Source organism: Coptis chinensis, chromosome 3 (genome assembly GCF_015680905.1).
Source record: "Coptis chinensis isolate HL-2020 chromosome 3, ASM1568090v1, whole genome shotgun sequence".
NCBI classification, from domain to species: Eukaryota; Viridiplantae; Streptophyta; class Magnoliopsida; order Ranunculales; family Ranunculaceae; genus Coptis; species Coptis chinensis.
Genome location: NC_141458.1, coordinates 98,316,969 through 98,340,008, shown reverse-complemented (window position 1 = coordinate 98,340,008; position 23,040 = coordinate 98,316,969).

The window sequence follows — 23,040 nt, the reverse complement described above, 5'->3', positions numbered from 1 at the left end:
CCAAGAACAATCTAAACCTAAGAACCATCTGTGGTATCTACTTCTTCCACAATGTCATTTACTAATTCTGATATCATTTCCTCTTCACTCATTCTTGCCTCAAAAACCAAAGGATCCTCAAACGCGTCCACACCTTGATTCAACCTCTTTGGAGCATCCAAGACAACATACCAATTGTCCCTTGTTGGATCCTTGCAAGAGAAAAACTTGAGAAGCTTCGGATGCATAAATAAATGGCTCGTCATTTTCCTTATATTTTCCTTTGAACCTCCCAAGGTTAACAAATACTAAATTTGTTTTGGATCAACCACACATCCATTTACTTTATCTCCCATCAGCACCCAATCGCTTAATAGAACACCACTTCTTTGAAATCAGAGTAATCCACTTCAAGTATTTGCCTAATGATGCCGTAATAAGTAGCTTGTTTCTCCACGAGGTTCTGATCCTTCGCACTTGCTCTAAAATTAGTAAAAGCATTCATTGAAACCCCACTATTTTGGGTTGACTTGGCCATTTCGGACCCTGCAGTACAAAACATGTATCCATTGTGCTCATATCTGTCATACGACTTGGCTTCAAAGCTCGGACCCATAGCAAGCCTTTTCAAGGTTGTCATCTTCTGATTTTATAGTTGTTGTCTTAACCAAGGAACGTATTCCAATGGCTTTTCAGTTGAGATGTATAGGGTTCAACGTATAACTGGTACTTCCTGTAATTTAAACAACTTTAGATTTGAATAAATTTACATGAAATTTGAAAGTAATGAAGAAAAAAAAATCAGATTTTACTTACGCCTCTCATTCAGCATTTTGAGGACAATGTTGCAAAAGCCATTTGCGCACTTGTTCGTATTGCAAATTGGACAAAATGTACCTTGTCCCCTTTTTATTAGTAGTGAACTTTCCTCTTTTATGGCTTCCTTTTCTCGCTTTAGGTATGTACTCCATGCAATAGCTTACTGATTCTTCCATAATGTACCGTTCCGCGATACACCCTTCTACATGTGTCTTATTCATCACGTTCCCTTTGTATATTCTCATCATCCTGTTACATAAAATAAATCAGAGACACAATAATTTCATATATGAATAGCATAAAATGAGATAAATATATATCACATACCGCTCAAAATGGTACATCCATCGAAATGGAACAAGTCCATTAGTTAATGCCTCCTCCGCCAAGTGCACAACAAGGTGTATCATGGGAACAAAAAATGAAGGAGGGAAATACTTTTCAAACACACATAAAGTTTCCACAACACGTTTTTTCATGATCTCGAGCGTCTCACGGTGAATAACTTTTGAGCACAAGACATTGAAGAATAGCGACAATTGCAAGATAGCAGCACGCAAAGGCTTATGCTTTTTGTATGCATGCATTAGTAAAACTTGGAGCAATTGTTGCATGAGGATGTGGTAATCATGTGAATTCATGCTCTTGAGTTGAAGCTCCTCCATATTCACATGATGTTTCCAATTTGAACTATACCCTTTGGGAACTTTCAGATCAACTAGAGTTTGACATACCAACTGTTTTTCTGATTTAGACAAAGCGAATGGAGCTTTAGGCAAGAAAATCTTGCCATTCTCTTGCTGTCAATCTTTGACATACCAACTGTCAATCATTGCTGTCAATCTTGCTTTCGACCTCACTCAAGGGAACGCCCTATTATTGGGGATCTTCCTTGACCCGAAAGCTGGGTGGAAGGGTCTCTTTCTTCTCTGTGTTTTGCCCATTCGAGTGTTCTTTGACGATGGCATCATAGGCACCAGGCCCTCAGTCCGTCTGTGTTGCTTCGAATGATCGGGTTTTAAAGGCTTCCCTAGCTGTGCTGATCTATCTGGCAGTTCACTACACGCCGAATGATTCTTTGCTATTTCCTCTCTCCTCTCGGTCTGCCTGAGGACAAAGGTAGGTGATTCTTTTCTAGCTGGCCAGGAGACCGCTCTGCTAAAAGACAAGATTATTACATCCGATGTAAAATGGGATAACTTTGGGGTAAGTGAAATTTCTTCTGGATTACCATTTTGTATGGTGATAATGGTTTCAGGGCATGACTATGTGGTGGGTTGAAAGTAGTTTTTGTAGAAGGGAGTTACTTCTTATGGTTTTACTCTCGACATGTTGTAAAATTAGTGAATACTTGAGAAGATTTTTTCTGTTAATGATGATGAGGGTGCAGTTTAAATGTGTATGTTGCTCGAGTCCAATTTGTTTGCATGTCCCTTAATTTACTTAATTTATAGTCTAAGTAATTTGTTTAGTCGTGCAAGTGTTTTCTCTTCTCATAGCTTTGTTTAATGGCAAAAACTATAGTTGTTGATGCGTGTTATCTAATGGATTCATAAGCTCTAAATGGTAAGAGCGCTCTTAATTGAGAGGTTGGTGGTTCGGATCCATCTGAATCCGATTTTAAGCTTAAAAATCTATAAAAATGTAATAGCACTGAAAAAACTGCTATCGAGGCCCCATAACGTTTTTCTCAAAAACGCTATAAAAATTACAATAGCGTTTACGAAAATCACTATTGAATTTCATAGCATCTATTTAGAAACGCTATCGATTTTATAGTGTTTTATTCACAAATGCTATTGTACAAAGGATAACATGTTGATTCATAGCGTTTGTACAAATGCTATCGAACTGATTTCATAGCATTTTTTGAGTGCTATCTATTGACTTTTTTCCAATAGTGAAACGTGTATGAACAACTCAAGTCTCGCTCTAAACACCTCAAGTCTCTACATCCAAGTATCCTAAGATTTGTATGGTTTAGCCATACACAACTACACGTTCATAAATTTTAAGTGTTTCCATTCAATTAAAATAGATACAAAACTCAACCATCCACTACACATATCCTCTAAAACACACCACATCAAGGTGCCAATCGCAAGAAATTCTATCCCAACATGGTTATGAAACATATTGCATATCTCAGTTTCTCACATATACTTTAACCATTCAAATTGCTTTAACATTTTTCTTCATATACTTATAACTAATAAATTTACATATATCATCAACAAAAACAATTTTATACCTTAGTCCTCTTAAACACAGCCTCAATATCCAGATTCAGCTCAATCAAAACCTTAATCCTCCCCTGGCGTAGCAATAATAACATGAGGCCTACTCATCAACACTTTCCCTTGCTCAATCATATCCATTCCACCAACAATAACACTACACCTCAAACTCAAACTAGACCCAAGTGCTTTAGACTGGTCAGCTAACTGAAATGCCAATTCACGCGTAGGCGTTATAACTAACGCGTAAACACCGTAACGATTCTCAGCTAACTTTTGTAATATAGGTAGCGCGAATGTAGTAGTTTTGCCACTACCAGTTTCAGCTAGTCCTAAAACATCTCGTTAAGATGGAATGCTATGCTTATGATACCACGTATACCCAAGGATTAACTAAGAGGGGCGTTGAAAGGTATCCTAGTTGTATGCGTTACTACCACTGATTTTTTTTTTGAGCAACCCAACTGATTTTTTACAGTGACTTAACATTAAATTTGTAATATTTGCGGAAAAATTCAACCTTTTAAAAAAAAATTGTAATCTTTGAGGAAAAATTCAACCTTTTAAAAATAAATTGCAATTGGTTTAATATAACAACAACAAATTCAATTTTTCGACTAATAACAGATATTAATCAAAGAATTAAGATCAAAATATGTAGTACCTGCTAATTGGATGATTGAGCAAAACACATTCCACCAAAACCCCCCAAATTGAAACCGAAAAAACTGATGGGAAAACAAATAGAATAATTAAAATCTGAAGAATTTATACAAAAAAATAAAAATAAAGTGTTAATTGTTGCAAATGAGATTACATGATTACCTGAAACTAAGCTGTTGATGGCGACAGAACGAGATGAAAACAACAATCAAGATTTTCAAACGAACCTCAATATCTATTTTTCTCTCACACTTTGTTTAAGAATGAGCCGGAAGAGAAGTAGTCACTATCTGATTTGTTTTGACGAAGGCGAATTCTCTCTCTCTGCTATATTTTTCTTATTTGCCCAATCGAAATTTAGCCGCGAAGTCTAATTTTTCACGAAATAGTAGAGCGAGAATTAGCTCGTGAAAGCTCCAAATTCTATTATAAGAGGACAACGGCTATTGAGTTAGACAACCACGGCTATGGGCTCAAGTTTTATTACGTGAGCTATTAACCGTCGTTTACAGCCGAATACACCTATTGTTTTTTGGCCAATTTGGTGTAGTGTAAAACACAGTTTTGGATACTTATCAACCACCCTCAAACAGCACTCAAACAGCACTTTGCTTGTCCTCAAGCAAAGAAGAGACACTAAAACAGATAAGTGGCCAAAAATGTGTAGTCCTAAGCTAATTCTCGTTTCGCAGAGTGCGATTGCATTGACCGTATGCAACAAGGCCTTAAACCACTAGGAATTCCCTAGTGGACGAGTTATAGCCTCGTGAGAGTTTTCCAGAGAAGATACCCACAAACTTCATAATGACTCAATAACAAAGGCTTGTTCCCTAAATTAGATATCATATATCTATACATCTTGTTTGGGTAATGACTCACACAAACACACCAATGATCTTGTTGGAGAGGTTGATAGAAAGTGAAAGAGACTATACCACCAATGGCTGCCTACGTATCCAAATTGTTCTCTTGAATCAAGTCTCAAAAATGCACGTAGTTCTTTGTTTGAAATGATTGTTGGGTATTTATAGGAATCTTATTGCTAAAAATACCCCTTCCTTATTTGACGAGATATTTCCCTCTTTGTATAAAATCTTTCCAAAAGCTTCATATGGAAAAAATCCCTTGACATACCTCCGGACCTGCTATATATAACTTGGGTGTCATATTAGTGGGCAATGTCATTGCTCCAATAGAGGGCATGCCCGAATGCCACATTAGTAGACAAGCGGGACTGCCACAGTAGCGGGTAAGCAAGCCCGCCTTATTAGTGGGCGGCTCTTATAGTGGTACCCAATGATGGTCGTTCATAGGGGTACAAGTACAGTGGTACATACACCGCCCCCTCTTTGCCGGATGGAATTCGTTCCTTGCGGCAAATAATAGACATCATATTACTATAAAAGAATGAAACAGTGTGATCGAAATTTCTACGATGCCATTCGAATAACTTAGTTAAGGTTAACTTAACTTAGAATGCTTTGTAATCGTGAGATCGACTGACCTAGCGGGTAACTCGGATCCAATAACCTCAGTGACTTTGACCATGTGCAATTAATTACATTAGTAAGGGTAATTTAGTAAAAGATGGCAAGCATGTCAACTAGAGTGTTTTCTGTTTTGTAGGAAAAGTTGGATGTTATGCCGTCCAGTGGGATATTAGTTTGGAGTTATGCAGAATAAGTGGACGGTTATAGGTCACAAACATTGTAGTTAACTTCATGTACGATATTTGAGTGTATGAACATCTCTTGCAAAGACAAAGAAAGATGGAGCTAATTTCAAATCTTGAACCATTTCGTCGACCTTCCATGACTTCGTTTGAGTACAATAGTGGTAGGTTGGTCAATTGCTTCATTGAGGATGTATTTATATTTAATTTTAACCTATACTTTTCAACCAACAGTATAAGCATATGGAGATTTATAGTATCATGAAATTGATATGTAATGTAATTCTGAGACCATAAATAATGTAATTGTGTGGGAGAAAATGAATTGGTTAAGCATTGTTTGGCTGGCCTGGTTTCTTCATCTTGCAAGTAAGAGTTTTGTTTTAGCCAAGGGTACAAGCCGTTGGACCGCAAACCAACTTATATTCATGTGGTAGAAAAACATGGATATTTTATTGCAATCTAACAGCTTGCTCCCTTTGCCCATATGTTGAATTTTCACCGTAAAAAGTATACTCTTGTATACTAATATATCGTGTTCTATATGCGTTTGTGTGTTCAGTCTCTTTTATAGTGAAGAACACCTAGGTGATAATGTAAAATTTGGGAAACAGAAATTTCGTATTGTTGATAGACACGATAAACCAGTTTGCATTTATATAGTCATTCCCGCTTGATTGCTATGTGATTTGTGATGAGTGGGGTAAGGTATTGTAAATGCTAACTCCACGACTTTCGGGTGAGTGGGGCAAGATATTGCATATACAAGCCCCGTGACTTCTTGATGCGTGGAGTAAGGTGTTGCAAACACAAACTCCACGACTTTGTGATGCGTGGAGTAAGGTTTTGCAAACGCAAACTCCACGACTTTTTGATGCGTGGAGTAAGGTTTTGCAAACGCAAACTCCACGACTTTTTGATGCGTGGAGTAAGGTTTTGCAAACGCAAACTCCACAACTTTGAATTTGTGTAGGTTAAACACCAACCTCACCTAAACTAAGGTGGTGGTGACTGAACTAGAGTGCTTTGCTGTACATTGCTTTTAAGGAATTTATATACACTATGCGTGCCTTGCTGAATGGAAGTAAAGAAGTCAACTATGGAAGAATGGAATTTTATTGATGATTTGAAATTTGAAACAACATAGCTAGTTTATCTCATGGACATGCACTAAGGAGCTGTCACTCAAGCTACCAATATGTACTAATAGGAAACGAATTTAACGATAAAAACGCCTAAGATGGAGAGCATTCCATGGTTTCGGGAGAGGGGTTCCTGAAATTGTGCGAAGGAAATATGCGCCCTTCGAGGCAGTACGACCAATGATAAGAGGTCCTTCCCAGTTTTCGCCTAGCTTCCCTGCATTGATGATCTTTGATTGTCTACACAAGACCCAGTCGCCCGGATGAAAAACTTTCAAGCGAAGCTTCTTGTCATATTGCTTCTTCATTGCAGCTTGGTAATGGAGGAGACGAGCAATACTTTCCTCGCGGACTTCATCTAGATTGGCATTTGAATGAGCTACTAATTCGTCATTATGGCCATCATTTAAGGCAGCGGTGCGGGTCGTCCCAGCAAAATTTTCCGTGGGTAACACCGCCGCTCCATCGCGCCAAAGTTAAATGGTGACATTCTTGTCGGCGCTTTGGAGTTGTTCTATCGCCCATAGAACGGCTGGTAACTCCCTTGTCCACTTGCCTTTAGCCTGTTCGAGTTGACGTTTGAGGATTGCTAAGATGGATTTATTTGTAGCTTCGGCTTGCCCATTTGCTTGGGTGTGATAGGGTGCAGAAAAATTGTGTTGAATATGGAGACTAGCACAAAGCCCGTGTATTATTTTCTCGCATCAAATTGTTTTCCATTGTCCGATATTAACTTCGGTGGGGATACCAAATCGGCAAATTATATCCTTCCATAGGAACCATTTGACGTCGAAGCTTGTATGTGCACCAAAGGTTGTATTTACGCCCACTTGGTAAAAGTAATCAGTAGCTATGAGGAGAAAACAAACATTCCCTGGAGCTCTAGGTAGGGGCCCAATGATGTCTAAACCCCATTTTGCAAATGGCCATGGTGAAAAAATCGGGTGTAGCTCAGTGGCTGGAAGAGTACCCAAATGATAGTGTTTCTGACAAGGAATACATGTCTGGGAAATGTTTTTTTGCATCCAATTGCATATGAGGCCACCAATATCTTTGCGTCATTGCCTTATGAGCCAAACTTCGACCACCCAAATGATTTCCGCATATCCCTGCATGGATTTCTTGTAGCACGACTGCTCCTTCCTGTGTTGTGAGACACCTAAGCATAGGAGACAATGAATTACCTTTCATGTACAATTGCAGAGTTCCTGTGGATGAAGATACGAGTATAAACTTCCATGCATCTCTTTTGACGTTATATGCGATCTTGGGTTCTGAAGGGACTATGCCATTGCGTAGAAATGCAATGACTGGTGTGCGCCAATCGTCGATGTCTGTCACGAAATTTGGGTAAGTGAACTTGTCGGGCTCTTCTGCAATTTCATCGTCACCTTGATTGTTACTTTCAGGTATAGGGCAGGAGTCTGCATCATTTTCTTGAAGAGTCCTGTTTCTATCTTTCTGGGAAGCGTCTTCACTGGGCTTGTCTTGTAGGGGAATATCATACTTCCTTTTCCTCGTATTGACAATATTAATGTCCGATGGTAGATGTTCCCTATCCATACTGAAAAAGCAACACGCGTTGATGTAAATGTCTGCGAGTTGTTCTAATGACAAGTCAATGCATGCTCGGGTCTTGTTGGAAATCAACGTTAACTTGTCTTGGTCCATCAATGTCTACTGCTGCGGATAGATATGCTAAGGCGTTTGCATGTTGAACATCATTCCGAGGCCTTTGTATAATCTGGATGGTTTCAAACTGGTGAGCAAGTCTGTGAATTAAGTCTAGGTATGCTGCCATTGTATCGTCTCGGGCTTCAAAAGAGCCGGAGAATTGCCCTGCCACCAACCATGAGTCAGTGAAAATTTGTAATTTTCAAACTCCTAAGTCCAAAGCTGTGCGCATTGCGTACATGACAGCTTCATATTCTACTACATTATTGGATGCCTTGAACCCAAAACGAACTGAGCGCTCAATGGTTGATTTATCTGGCTTGATAAAAACACATCCTAATCCAGAGCCGGATTTGTTGTGTGAGCCATCCGTGTAAACAATCCATGAATCGGATGAAGGGTCAGTATGCTTTGGCAGGGCTTCCTCGCCCCCAACTATAGCCGTTTCGCTATAGATACTGCTGTCTTGGTTGACTTCGGGGACAAAATCGTCGATAGGGAAATCTGCCATTAGGGATGCAAGTGCATGACCCTTTTCTGAAACGCAAGGTTCAAAATTGATGCTATAAGCACTTAAGTAGATGTCCCATTCCGCGAGTCTACTTGATTCCTGGGCACTTCGGAAAACTTTGCGTAGAGGTTTGGTACTAATTCCAAATGGTGTGGCCATGCCGTTTGTGACTAAGTCCAAACGGTGTGGCCATGCCGTTTGGGACAAAGTCCAAACAGACACGCCATTTTTTTTTTGCAAGTTCAAAGTCCAAACGGCATGGCCACACCGTTTGGCCTTAGTTCCAAACGGCATGGCCACACCGTTTGAGACTAAGGCCAAACGGTGTGGCCATGCCGTTGACTTTGAACTTGCAAAAAATGGCGGTCTGTTTGGACTTTTGTCCCAAACCAGTAGTCCAAACGGCATGGCCATACCGTTTGGACTTAGTCCAAAACAACACACCATTTTTTTGTCCAAATTCAAATCCAAACGATATGGCATTACTAAGTCCATATCGTTGATGTTGATGTTTTGGCAATTTATCGTTTTGGTTTGTTTGTGTTGATGTTGATTGATGATCATATGAGTTGAGGTAAATTTGTTGTTGACAAGCGTTGGCATTTATCTTGGTGGTATAGTATCCGCATCAATACATCATATCAACTTACGAAACAAAATTGCAAGTGGGCACGCTTACGTAACAACAATAACATTTATAATAAGCACATCAAAATGCTTTATGCAATCCCAAATATTATTGTTCGTATTACAACATTTAAGCACATCGGAATGAATTAGCAACAAGTATAGCCACGCTGCACCTAGCTTTGGCTTGTTCAAGCCTTTCACTCCAAGTTTCAGCTCTCTTCAACTTCTCCACCTTCTTTCAACAACACTACGCTTCTTCTCGCTCTTTTTCCGACAATTTCTCCGTTGTAGCTAATAACTCAATTTTGACGACTTTCTTGAATGGTGCATAGTCAAGGTGGCGGTGATCTTGTGGCATCTTGTGGAACTGTAGCGGTCGAAACATAACTTGAGAGAATGATGAAAAGACCTGAAGATCGACCGATGCAAAGTCGGGGCTGGAAACGAACGGATGAGTAGGCGATTTTTACCTAAAGCAAAGCTTTGCCTCGATTCTCCATTTCTCCTTGAGCCATACTTCTCTTTTCTACAACATCAATGAGATTAGAACTTCGGTCTAATTAAACTCCCCAAATGTAACCTAAACCAGCAATATTGAACTTTGAAAATAAAAAGGAGAAAGAAGTTATCAAAAAAAGCACCGGTCTATCATTATGATGTTTCCTATCTAGAGCCTAGCCGGCCAGACAACATTAGATACTATCCAATGGACATAATGATGCAATGGAACACAACCCCGACCGCAGTTCAACTTAACAACACTTGATAAAACTCTAACAAGGCTGCCATATCTAAACCACTCTTAACAAGTCCAGACATCAATGAAGTCCATGACGCGCAGATAAAATATCATTAGAACTAGTGAACATTTAGAATCAAAGAGTTTTGAATAAAGCTATACTTACAATCGACAGATTACGTATTATTTTTCTCCGGACAATTTCTCGAGTCATGGTTAGCAATCTGTCCACATCCGTGACACTTTTCTTCTGAATTGTTTAGGGGCTATCTCTTTGGGGATTTCCATCTATCCTTTTTCTTCCCCTCCCTTTTGTTTGAGAAATGTTAGGATTCAAAATCAATAGCTGAAATAAAGACCGAATTAAAATAAATATTTATATCAAATTAAACACCGAATTAAACACTAAATTTATATCAAATTAAACATTCAAATAAAAAAACACGTGATGTATTAACCGAAGGTATCGAAGGCTCTGCCAACTGGAGGCTCTGCAACTTCTGCGTCTCCTTTGTAGGAAGTCTCATTAAACTTTGAAATTTCAATAGCCATTTCACCAATCTTTTCAATAAAATATGAATAACCCTCAAAAGTATGCGACGCATCGTAAGCCACTTGAGAAGCAACCTTGATAGAATGAGCCACTCTCAAAGGTTCATTTGAGACATTCCCGACCACAAATCCAGTATCAAACTCCGCTCTATAAGTGTTAGACTTTTGCATCCACCGCGTCAATCTAAAATGGTTTGGAATCTCTTCAATCTCAGAGTAGCATAAAACCTTTAAGATATGACCACAAAGCAAACCCATAAACTGAAAGTACTTGCATTCGCAGTCTCCCTCTAAGGTTCCTCTATCGAAACTCACTCTCCAAACAGAATTCTTCAGCGGGTCTCTCCATTTCACCATGTAGCTTCCGGTTCCATACTGTCAATTTGTTCCCCATCAATTTTGTACTCCATCTTTGCCTTTTCTAGTTGCTCTTTAAATTTATTGAATATTGAGATCATTATAGACCTTCGCGGCATGCATAAGGATGAAAGCATCGTTAGGCACAATCAAGTGAACTATGCTCGGTCGATGCGTAATCGAATCTCTTTCTTTCCTAGCAAGCAAAGCCAAAGACTTCTCATTACCATGTACAAACGGCATAAAGCGTAGTCGCCGAATTGACAAACTGGTCATAATGAGCATTCATCGATTCAAGCCGACCCGGTCGTGTGCATACCAAAAAAAGGTGCCACCGAGATAACAAGGAACCTATTTCTCCGCATTGAATATATCTCTGTCAACCAAGGATTTTCGGACAACTCATACTTCTCAATGATTGTACACCATTGATAAGAGCCCAAAACTGTAGTTTTAACCCCTTAATAATCATCTTTGTTAGACCAATTATGTGAATAATAAGTAAGAGTTAATATCGATTACGTGTTTTATACATTTCGGGCTTCAAAGTCCATTATGTGCAGAAATGTGCCACTTTAGCGAGATAAAGGAGCAAAAGTCACAGAACTTCCAAGTGCCATATCTTTGGACTCGGACACCGAATTGGGCCTACCTTACGTCAAAACGACCGCTCGGAAAGAGCTTTGCAATGGTCAAGCCTTGACCCAATCAGAGGAGCAGAAGTGGACGAAACATCTGTCGAAGCCAACTGCAGCTGAAGAGCCCATTTTGGACTAAAGAAATTGGGTTTTGGGCCCGATTTTCCGGCCCAAAACATGGCTCCAAGCCCATGCACGATTTTTGGATCTGGAAGTATAAAACAAAAGCTTGAATCTTTGTTAATGGCAGTTAGGTTAGGAAGCTAATGTTAATGGAGTTTAGGGTTAGAAAAAGTTAGATCTAGATTAGTTAATTACTTAGTTTTCATTCCATTAATTAGTTTCATTCTTTGTTTTAGATTAGTTATTTAAATCATTGAATATCATTCATTAGATAAATAAAATAGTTGTTATTCATTCAATCATATCATTGTTATTTTTTATTAGATCAATAAAGTTAATTATCTTTATTCACAATCTTAGTTTTAAATTCAATTAATTTAATTATGTCTTATTGTTATTATTGTTCTTGTGTTGAGAATGGTAGTATAGAAAGTTCACACCAAACACATCACTCTCACCATTGTTCCTTTTGGGTTTGAGTAGTTGAATTCTATTTAGTCTTGATAGATTGAAAGTGGAACGAAATCCTTACTCGTTGTATTGCATGATTATGTTTTGAGAGTAAGAAGAATTGATTTAAACGTAAGAACGGTAGGATTACGTATTAGTGTTCTTGTAGCATTAATATTTAGGATTCTATTCATTTTACATTTATCAAAAGCTGCTGCCATCTTAATCTCGTTCAAGACAAGAATTCAATTGCTTGAATCAAGGGGCAATCCCCATTCTCTACCCACCCACCCTTTTAATTTTTCATTCTTATTTCCTGAATTTTCGGGCCGTTCCTTTGTTTAGGGCATAGGGCTGTGGATTCACAGAGAAAAACACTGCGGTGAAGGTATTTCTAAATTTTCGAAAATTCTGAAAATATTCATACATAATATTTAATGTGTTGTTGATTTACTAGAATATTTTCAGATTTTTCAAAGTTGGTTTACCTTGTGAAAAAATACGATCTTTACAGTGCTGCATTTCAGTTTTCACACCGTATGTTCTTGAAAAACAGACGAATAAGGTTACTTAGGGAGTTCTAAAATTCTATAATTTTTACAGGAGTATCTATCCTAATCCAGGAGTTTGTAGTAAAAATTTGATGAGTTTTTGATTTGTTTTGACCTCCTAAATAGTAGAGTGTTTCCAGTGTGTTTCTGCAGTGTTGCAAACACTTAATATCTGGAACACCATCCAATAAGGAGAGGTTGTAGAACTCCAATTGCTCTAAACTTTTACAGGAACAACTAGAATCTCTCAGGAGTCTCCAGTAAAAATTTGGAAATTTTGGATTTGTTTTGATGGGTTAACCATTCGGTTGTTTGTATTGTGTCCGAAAACGGTTTCGCAAACTTTGGAGGGCTGTAGAGGGACTTTCACTGCTCCGATCGATCTGAAATTTTACAGGCTACTTGATAGACGTCTTAGCAAATTACTGTAAAAATTTCAGATTTTTGGAGTACGATAAAAGGCCTAAAACTTGAAAACCCTGGAGCGCGCCCGCGCCCATGTTGAGCGCGACCCGCCCTTATTCCTTTGTAATTTCAACTTACCTTGAGCGCGCCCGCGCCCAACCCGCGCCCAACAAGGAAAATTCATCCGAACAGCCCAATTTTCATAGGTAAATGCATATTTTTATTCCTTAAAGTTATTCAGTGTTTCTAACTTGTTAAATACACTGAAATCTGCGATACAAGACGCTTATTCAAACGCTGCGTAGTAAAGGAGGCATTCGGTACTCCTTCTTCCCTCCTCGCCTCTTACGAGGAGGAGTTTTAATTCTAGTATAATCAGGCTTGTTTTTCATAGAAATAAATACAACACGCCTATCTAGAATTTCACACACTACACTTGCATCAATGGCTAAAGAACAAGAGACTCCTCTCTCGATTTTTATAAAGCCCTAAAACGATGGCCCTAAGTGGGTGCATCGTTCTTGCAAACCTAGTGGGGGATTTTGAATCCCCTAATATATTTAACTTGTTACCGGTTTTCATAGTTTAGACCACGAGAAGCCTTACCAGCACATGCGTGGGATAGACCAAGTTCTCACTACATTCCATCATCTGGCGTAAGTCCGGATCAAGTTAAACTTAGGGTGTTTCCTTTCACCCTAGCCCGACAAGGCGTCTTGGTTAACTGCCCCAAACGCAAACTCGTGGACTCATGGGCTCAACTTGTTCAATTGTTCATGGAACAATTTTACCCACCACTAAAGACGGATGAAATGCTTCAAAAGATTCATTTCTTCCGCCCGGAATCCTCATGAATCCTTTTGAGGAGGCACGGAATCGTTTCACCGATCTTCTCATTGAATGCCCACATCATAATCTTTGCGAAAAGACACGCTTGTTCGTGCCTTCTTCAAGGGGCTTTTACATCGTCATAAGGAGGTTCTAGATATCATGGTAGGGGGTAGTTTTCTTAGTAAAGGAGCCTTAGAGGCTTATACATTCTTAGAAGATCAATCTAAGAGGAACAACAATTGGGGAGGTAACGATTCCTCCCGGCTCCTCTCCTTCTTCTCTTGAGGTTAAACATGATCCGAGCTTAAAACTCTTATCGATGCCCTCACTAAGAAGGTAGATGCTATCTCTGTTCAACAACAACTCACTCCGGTCATGAACATTAACTCTCTTTCGTTGTAATGCATTTGTAGTCTTGAGCATTCCGACTTCTATTGTCTCTCTTGTCTATGCACAAACACCACCACAACCATCACATTTTCAACCAGTTAACTTCAACATCAAGGACAAAGAGAACTTAGGTGACCGAATAGAGCTTTAGTACCCATAACCGTAACTATCAACATCAAGACATGAACGGCTCAACAAGCTTTAATTCCAATACAACCATCTACGGACAAAGTAGTCGTGACCTTGTTGGAGAAACAAAATCAAATTATGCAACAAAACTCCAACTTAATGAAAGATCAACATGATCAAAACTCTAATATGATGAAACAAACAATGCAAATGATGCGGTCTTTGTGCCAAAAGGTTATTGACATGTCTTCTAACAAAAAATAATAACCAAACCCGTGTTTCCAAGTCAAGCAATGCCTAATCCTAAGTTCCGAAATAAAAAGTATTGATTGTAATGGTAATATAAACCAAGGGGACTCCTGATGATCGCTACCCGCCCGTTCGGTGAGTAGTTGATAACCAAGTGACTATGCCTAAAGATTACCCACAAACTAAAAATGATACCATACCACATACTATAATAGAAACTGAAGACCTACAATTTGTAGAAAGTACCGGTTAAACTACAACCAAAAAGTGGAAAACATTACAAGATCCAATAATAGAAAGTGAAGACCCTACACCTGTAGAGGTTCCAATATGGATACCTAGATGGAAAACGGATAGAGATAAAGCAAAGCCTAATAATAATTTTATCCCTTCTGTTAAAAATAGCGATAAAGCACCATATCCCCAAAGACTAGTTGTGTTTAAAAAGGACGAGAATTTTGATGAGATTAGGGAAGTGTTTAAAAATTTGACTATAAACCTACCTTTTCTAGAAGCTATAAAAAGTCTACCTGGACACGCTAAGTTTCTAAAAGAGTTGTGCACCAAGAAGAGGAAAACCAACATACCCCACGAAGCATTCTTTAGCCCAACAATATCCCTCTTTATCCGAACATAGCGGAATTGTTAAGTACAAAGGACCACAATTAGATCCTCTCATACAATGCACCTTAGGTGATACCTTCATAACAACTGCTTTATTAGACACGGGGGAGGAGTGTTAACTTACTCCCTTTTATTTATATAAACAACTGGGTCTAACAATACTTCAACCAACCAAAATGACTTTTGCGGTTAGCCCGATCGTTCTATTAAGTATCCCAAGGGTGTAGTTGAAAATATTCTTGTTAAAGTTCAGGATTTTTACTATCCTGCCGACTTTGTTATTTCGACCGAAGTTGCTCATGATTCCATTCCCATCATCATTAGGGCGTCCCTTCTTGGCAACCGCCAAATACCCAAATCAATTGTCGGGATGGCTCAATGACTCTTTCTTTTGGAAATCTTTACGTAGAAGTTAACATGTTTAGACAAAACAGGGGACAACTAGGTTTGCCTATAGAAGGAGAAGTGAAGTCCATTGAGAGTTTTGTACCTCACATTAGTCGCGGTGACACTTTAGTCCCCACACTAGTAGATACCCATCTTATGGAAGAAGACAAGGATCACAATTTCTACTCCCTAGGCGTAGATAACATCGAGGAAGATTTCCTTCGACTCCTTGAGTTCTCTCTATTGACATCCATTCATCTCTTGACGCCATGGCGGAAGAAAAATTTTTAAGCCTCTATCCCGGTGATTCTTCTTACCCACCTATTGAGGAATGTCTTGCATATCTCAAAGCCCTCGATGACATAGACCTAAGAACACTAGTTGAACACCATTCACCCACCTCACATCCCTCGTGTCACTCATTCACCTTCCATCGCGAATGTTCCTCACCCTACCTTTTCAAAGAACCATTGAGTTTGTACTTGACCTTGGCGTTTCTCTATGCTTCATAACTATCTAAAACCAACTGGTGAAGAAGTAACACCCAAGGACAAGCCACCTGACACTTTTTCATTTTTTCCATTTTTTCCTTCTCACACTTATCCACATTCCAAGTATTTTCCAAAACCATTCATTTACTCACGATCATTCATTTGGACACCTTCTTATTCAACTAAGTTGCGTCGTAGAAAGTTTTGGAGCTTGATTCTGTTTGGTGGTGTATTCCATGTTAATTATTTGTGGAAAGACCCACAACTTTTAGATTATTGATATATGGAAAGCGCATGTAAATACATATATATCACTTTAAGTCTAGGGAATCGACTTTAAAAGACCAGCGTTTTTAAAACAAATTTTTACAAACCTGTTTTCAAAAATTTGTTTGGGGAATAAAGTGTTTGGTTTTTCCATGCTTGATCACTAAACTTCCTATTCTTACCCCTTTCTCGCTCCATTCAAAAAAAAACGCGTTTTCCACTCCAAGTTTTACTTTCTTTTTTCATCTAAACTCGGTTTCAACCCCCGAGGCCGCCAGCCATCGAGCGCTGCGCTGCTTCACATTTTGGAAAATTTAGTTAGAGCGCCCGCGCAGCTGAAGCCGAGCGACCATCTCATCTATTGGACTAGAGCGCCTGCATACAAGTTGGCGACCAGCGCTCAAACGGAATTCTAAAACTTGGCGCGGCGCCAAGTCAAAGTCGCGACCAGCGCTCAAACACTGGAATTCCAAAATACAAAGAGATTTCGGCGCGCCCTAGTTTGGCCTTTCAGCGCATACTGACTTCCGCCGACGAGAAAAATTCCGGTTTTCAGCGGGTTGTTCGGTTCATTCAGCAGTTGTTCTAGAGCGTAGTTCGAGATGACATCTCCTATAATAATACCGAACAGTCTTTCAAAGATTTGTTTCAAAGCACTACTTATGGTGCTTGGTTTTGAGGTGATCACACACGTAGCTAGGAACCGCTTATGGTTCTTGCTAGCATTTGTTCTTGGACTTGCCATGCCCATTTGAAATACAAGACCCATGATGCTATTGGGTAGATAATATGCATGTCTACACTTATGACTTTGTGCATGAGGCTTATGGGTCCGCATTTTTTCGGGTGTAGAGGACCAAGGGACATATAACGTAGCCCCTTGGTAGCTTGTCCCTTTAATGTGATACGGTAATGTTCTTTATCATGCTAAACATATTAGGGGGGAGTGGCATTTTCTTCTTGCGAATGATGCCACTATGCGATGTTTTCCTTGCTTTAGCTGAGGAACGCCTGCTATATGACCTTCCTAAGACCTTAATGTCTAGTTTAGCACGAGCCCATAGCATGAGGCATAAGTATCTTCTTATGCCTATATTAGTTTGCCGTATTATACTATGTTTCTTCCCTGTTTTTGTGCCCGTTTCCGCGGGTTGGGTTGGGGTCGACATTGTGAGACCCACCAATTCTATTATTCGATCTTTCCGTGCAATGACTTGGCAAGGGTGGAGGATACAACCTCATCGGGGTTGCACCTTACACCCCATTCGACCAAGTGGCTTTTAACGAGTTAGGATCCGTAGATGATAAATGGCGGCAAGCTTGGCAAATTATAATGGCATGGCGGGGATGCAAAGGAACCTCACTTCTTTATAGAAGAGGAGGATGATGATGAAAACATATTTGGAGTGGAGGTAGTTTTAATTTCAATTAGTGTGCGCTTATGTCCCAAGCAATTTAATTACGCTAACCCCATAATGGGTGGAACTCTTATAGAGTTCGCGTCGCTTTTTTTAATTTCCTATATTAGTATGTTCTCACCTTGTTTTTGCGGATGTTCCGAATTTCACGCATTTCCATGGTATTTTTCTACCCTCTTTATTTAAATGCTTTGAGGACAAAGCATGCTTTTGTTTGGGGGGCATAGAAACGCGTGTAATTAAGACATCTGTTAGGATATAGATATGTATAATATGCACTTGTTTTCTAGTTAAAATTTCAAAAATTCAAAAATATAAATAAAAAAGTATGTTATACACTTAGGGATATTGGTATTGTTTTCTTTCTCCATGCTCTTAACAATCTAGAAGTCTCCGTATTTGTTGCATCGGAATAATTGTTAGAAACTTAGGTTAATATGTAGGTAATAATCTTTGCATCTATCTATAAATTTATTACATGAGTATCTATGATTGTTAGCGATAAGTTTCTGAAATCTAGGCTAGAGTACTTATTCTACAAATCCTGTGAGAATATAGCCTAAAGCCTTATATGACAAACATTTGAGAAATGACACAAGAGGAGAAGTAAAATCCGGATAGAGAAATCACACGTCCACTTTGCTTGATCACTAAACCATATCCTGGCGAGAATTTAGGCCCTCTTTGGATCGATATAGCGAGAAATTCAAACCTATGAATTATTTTCGCTAGTTAAGCCCCTCGAGCCTTTCTTTAGCCTTCCATAAACCACAATTCCTTTACCCACTGTTACAAAACAAAAAAAAAAAATAAAAAAAATCAACCTACCCAATTTAGAATAAGTCCGAGAATAGAATGAGGAAGAAAGAAGAAGAAAAACACGTGTAAACAAAAATTAGTTAGTTGCTTCAAGAAAATAAAGAAAGAAGTTTCCATCCAAAGAGAAAAGAAAAAAAAAAAAAAAAAAAAAAAAATAGAAATAAATAAAAACTCCAAAAAAATAGAATAAAAGGAGTCAAAGGCGAAGAAAAGAAAAATATGGCTAAGGATGGAAACAAAGTGTAGAAGCAAAAGTAAATAACAAGTTTTCTCTAGTTACATAATATGAAGACTCTATTATCTCAGACTTGTCCTCTAGAATATCCATTTCCTTCCTTCTTAAACCATCTCCTAATCCCCATGAACACCTAATAAAGACCTCTAGCTCAATTAGGAATAGGTTAGTGTGATAGTAAGTGGCGGATGTGTTTGATCGACCCGGCTTCCTTGTTGTCATTGAGATTGTAAGGTAAAAGTGTGCCCACCGCACTTCGGAGTAGAAACTTGAGTGGAAAAATCAGAGTGGTTTTGTCTTGACATTTATGTGAGGACCTACTTAAGGACGCTATTAGAAGTTTTAAACGGACTCGCTATTACATTTCATAGTATTACTCATTGTTATATGTTTATTTTAGATGATTGATTATTATGCATATATTAGCTTAGGGTTTGATTTGGGTTATTCTTATGTAATTGCTAGAGATGTATAGATAGTTGAGCATGAATAAGGAAACAATAGTTTTATTTTCTTAGTCGTTGTAGTATAGATGAAGTTTGTGAGTACCTTCACTGGAAAACTCTCACGAGGCTATAACTCGTCCCACTAGGGAATTCCTAGTGGTTTAAGGCCTTGTTGCATATGGTCAATGCACCACTCAGTAAAGAGAGTAGTTAGAACTCCATTTTGGTCACTTATTCTAATTTCTCATCTTTGCTTCGAGGACAAGCAAAATCTTTGTTTGGGGGGTGGTTTGATAAGAGCCCAAAACTGTAGTTTTAACCCTTAATAATCATCTTGTTAGACCAATTATGTGAATAATAAGTAAGAGTTAATACCGACACGTGTTTTTATACATTTGGGGCTTCAAAGTCCATTATGTGCGAGAAATGTGCCCACTTTAGCGAGATAAAGGAGCAAAAGTCAGCAGAACTTCCAAGTGCCATATCTTTGGACTCAGACCTCGGAATTGGGCCTACCTTACGTCAAAACGACCGGCTCGGAAAGAGCTTTGCAATGGTCCAAGCCTTGACCCAATCAGAGGAGCAGAAGTGGACGAAACATCTGTCGAAGCCAACTGCAGCTGAAGAGCCCATTTTGGACTAAAGAAATTGGGTTTTGGGCCCGATTTTCCGGCCCAAAACATGGCTCCAAGCCCATGCACGATTTTTGGATCTGGAAGTATAAAAACAAAAGCTTGAATCTTTGTTAATGGCAGTTAGGTTAGGAAGCTAATGTTAATGGAGTTTAGGGTTAGAAAAAGTTAGATCTAGATTAGTTAATTACTTAGTTTTCATTCCATTAATTAGTTTCATTCTTTGTTTTAGATTAGTTATTTAAATCATTGAATATCATTCATTAGATAAATAAAATAGTTGTTATTCATTCAATCATATCATTGTTATTTTTTATTAGATCAATAAAGTTAATTATCTTTATTCACAATCTTAGTTTTAAATTCAATTAATTTAATTATGTCTTATTGTTATTATTGTTCTTGTGTTGAGAATGGTAGTATAGAAAGTTCACACCAAACACATCACTCTCACCATTGTTCCTTTTGGGTTTGAGTAGTTGAATTCTATTTAGTCTTGATAGATTGAGAGTGGAACGAAATCCTTACTCGTTGTATTGCATGATTATGTTTTGAGAGTAAGTAATATTGATTTAAACGTAAGAACGGTAGGATTACGTATTAGTGTTCTTGTAGCATTAATATTTAGGATTCTATTATTTTTACGGTTATCAACCATCTTCTCTCAAAATCAACAATCCTATACGAAAAAGAAATAGTGTTCTTCAACTCAGTTACCAATGTCTCAAATTTGGTAAATGACATCTTCTCTTGGAATTTCTGCATAATATGCCAAAGACAGTAACGATGACGAGTATTAGGAAACACTTTGGCAATGGCTGATGTCATCGCTCTATCCTGGTCAGTGATGATTGCAGTTGGCGCACGACCACCCATGGCTGCAAGCCAGGCCTTAAATAGCCATATGAATGTATCTTCTGTCTCATCAAGCAACAATGCGCAACCAAACTGAATCGACCGATAATGATGGTTGACTCGGTAAAAGGGGCAAAAGGCATGGAATATGCATTGGATGCGATATGTGGTATCAAAGACACAACATCCCGAAATATTCATCGGCATCGAGACCTCCCATGAACCCGAGAAAAAAGTTCACCTTGAGTCCCATTTTCATCTAAATCAATAGCGTAATAGAACCGGGGATCCTCAGCACTATTCTGCATAAAATATTGCAGCACGGCAGTTGCATCACCTTCTTTAGGCATCTTTCTGGTCAAACCATAATAATGGTTCTAACAATCTTTCTATGTAAACCCAACTTCCTCTCCATGGAAAACAGATGCCACTTTCCCAACAGATAAACTGTTATCACTAAATATCTCGGTCAAGCACTTCGCTGCTTCAGGCATATGTTTGTTAGTTTTCATGCAAATTCTCTTTGATGGGGTCACCAGACCGTGACTATGGTCATTATGAGCAATGCTGACCTCATATATCTCTTCATGCATTCTTTTCTTAATCTGAATTCTAGCTTGGCAACCACACGGATAGTTGATGTATTTCTTGATCGGACTTCATCTCTCTTGTTAACCCCTTCCGCATTGAGCAAACCGGTAAACAACCACTAACCAAATCCACCTGATTTTGTTGCTTGGAAGTCGTCCGAACAAGAGTCTCAAATCCCTCTTGTTGACCATACTCTTTGTAATAAGTCTTTGCCTCGTCAACACTTGTAAAAGTCATTCCTATATAAGGAGCAGACTAATGTTTGCGTGCCTTGAGCGAGGGGCTTTAGTAGGCGAAGACCCAACCACGTCTTCTTCGATATTGATTGATGTCTCTGTCTCCATTTCTATAAATCGAAAAAATTAAAAATATAAATAACTTAAATAGTCAAAAATCCCAATGTACATAAACAGTGTAAATAACTCAAACATCAAAACTCTGACAAAGTTCACCGAACTCTGACAGAGTTCAAAACTCTGACAGAGTTCACCGAATATGCTAGTTCACTAAACTCTGTCAGTTCACTGAACTCTGACAGAGTTCAAAACTCTGACAAAGTTCACCGAATATGCTAGGTTCAGTGAGTTCAAAACTCGATAGAGTTCACCGAACTCTAACAGAGTTCAAAAACTCGACGAGTTCACCGAATATGCTACTTCACCGAAGAGTTTCGAAAGAGTTCAAAACTCGATAGAGTTCACCAAACTCGACGAGTTCAAAACTCACGACGAGAATCGGCATGAAGAATACGACGAGTTCAAAACTCGGCGAGAGTTCACCGAATATGCTTCATCGAACTTCAGAGTTCAAAACTCGATAGAATACGGCATGAAGTTCAAAACTCACGAACTCGGCCAGAGTTCAAAACGGCATGAAGAATACGACGTAGAGTTCAAAACTCGGCGAGTTCACCGAATATGCTACTTCACCAAACTCTGAAAGAGTTCAAAACTCTGACAGAATACGGCATGAAGAATACGACATAGTTCACCGAACTCTAAAGAGTTCAAAACTCTGACAGAGTTCACCGAACTCTGACAGAGTTCAAAACTCGGCGACGAATCACGGCATGAAGAATACGACAGAGTTCAAAACTCTGACAGAGTTCACCGAATATGCTACTTCACCGAACTCTGACAGAGTTCAAAACTCGATAGAGTTCACCGAACTCTAACGAGTTCAAAACTCGATAGGCATGAAGAGTACGACAGAGTTCAAAACTCGAAAAGAGTTCAAAACTCGAAGAATCTGACCAGAGTTTACCGAATATGCTACTTCAACGAAGTTCGGCCGAGAATCTGACGAGTTCACCAAACTATGAAAAGAGTTCAAAACTCTGACGGCGAATCACGGCATGAAGAATACGACAGAGTTCACCGAACTCGAAGAGTTCAAAACTCGATAGAGTTCATCGAACTCGACAGAGTTCAAAACTCGACGAATCTGAGAATGAAGAATCGACGAGTTCACCGAAATTGTCGCCCGTCTTTAAACGAGGGTATCAATCATAACTATAATCATAGCAACCTAAATT